The sequence below is a fragment of the Etheostoma spectabile genome, chromosome 9, assembly GCF_008692095.1.
Source record: "Etheostoma spectabile isolate EspeVRDwgs_2016 chromosome 9, UIUC_Espe_1.0, whole genome shotgun sequence".
NCBI classification, from domain to species: Eukaryota; Metazoa; Chordata; class Actinopteri; order Perciformes; family Percidae; genus Etheostoma; species Etheostoma spectabile.
In genome coordinates, this window is record NC_045741.1 from 30,345,989 (window position 1) to 30,347,709 (window position 1,721).

The following is a 1,721-nucleotide window of genomic DNA, read 5'->3' on the forward strand; positions in this document are numbered from 1 at the left end:
AGTTTGTATTTTTATACATTTTATTTATCAGACTTTTAATATATTTTGATGTTCCTCTGTTCTGTTGTGACAATAAAACAAATTTAGTATCATATTATTTTAGTGAGAACTCATAAATAACTACAAATAACAAATTTTAGGGACATCTGTTTTGTAACTCATTTCTGGATTTAAAAAAAATGTATACATTGGCATATTGGATTTTTAAATAACCAAATATTCGTAACGGTATCGGCCTTAAAATTCCTTTATCGGTCGGGCTCTACTCTACACACAGCAGCACACGTCCCGGCCAGCTCACCTGAGTATTGATACTCAAATAATTCAGTGATAGTGTTTGGAAGATAATCTCACTTGTACATGTTTTAAAGGATAATTATTACAAAGTGGGTCATAGTACTATTTTCATGGTTCTATCAATCATTTCTGTCAGTTATGATAACAGTGTATACAGCTGAGATGTGGGAAGGCAGAAGTGTGATGGGTCAGAAACACAAAGCCACAGGGTGGTCTGCGTTCACGGTCTGGCAGAGACTCAGGTCTTTCCATTCTTTTTGAATGGGGGGAGTGCGTTTGGGGGGGGGTAGCTTGAAAAAAACCCCGGCCTGCAGCCAAAAGTTGAGACAGAGTCAACTAGAACGTCAAACCCCATGTCATGTGCATGTGGATCCGACTTGTGGGTGTGTTTTGAGGTGGTGTGAGAGTCTCGTACAGGAAACAGGAAACATCACAGCCTCTGTTGCTGGGAAACACCTATGGAACGTACCATGTGACGTGTGTTCATATTTAGACAGAGTGACGGTGGACAACAAAACGGAACCAGTCAGAGAAGCAAAAAGAAAAGCTGTGTCCTGTTCTATATTAATCTACATTATATCTGTATTTCTTTTATACTGTACCACCAGGAAAACATGTCCTGTTCAGTAGACATGGTCCTTATTTATTTAATCATGTTGGACCAGTAACTTTTGTATTTTTACATGTTTAAAAATATTTCAATCAATATCTATCACAATATGCATAATCAATATAGCAACATCACATTTTGTCAATATCACGCAACCTACTCTCCAGGAACTGACGTTGCCTTCAAGTGCGCTTGGAAGTGTCCAGATCTATAAATCTTTTCCCCATTTTCTAATGTAGACATTTTGGCGATTCATTTAACCTTCCCATTGTCTTCGGATCAAATATGATCCATTTTCAAAATGTTTTTATATCAGAAATCTGGGTTTCAAAAAAAGATTAAAAACAATACCTTGGATGGTTCCCATAAACGTAAAAGTAAAATAAATGATCAGTCCGCTACTTTTATTGAATGTGGGTGTTTTACTCCATTTAATAGCATTTGAAAAAAACAAAACAATGATAAAAGAACATTGAAAAAAGTGACAAAAAAGTCAGAAAAAAATCAACAAACGTCAGAAAAACTGACCCGAAACATCGGGAAAAGTGACAAAAATGTTGAAATTATGTACGACGGAGGACAACACCAGGGTTAATAGTTGACAGCTAATTGATTTATCTCCGCAGCTCACGTTGTGGTGATCATCTTAAAACTGTTTCTGTACATTTGTGTACTCATTAGAATACAATAGAAAGCCTTTTATTGTCATTATACACAAGTGTAGTACCTGTGCAACGAGATTGAAGCAACCCCTTTTACAGTGTTGGCACAAAATATAAAAATATAAAGTATAGGTAGGGCAGAAAAAGGAGAG

At 36.2% G+C, this 1,721-nt stretch overlaps 1 protein-coding gene across 1 annotated transcript in view; it reads left to right on the plus strand.

Moving 5' to 3' along the window:
- The window catches only part of pde6d (phosphodiesterase 6D, cGMP-specific, rod, delta), a 16,590-nt gene that overhangs the window by 13,189 nt on the left and 1,680 nt on the right, over nucleotides 1-1,721 (plus strand). The gene's annotated exons all lie outside the window — the stretch shown is intronic.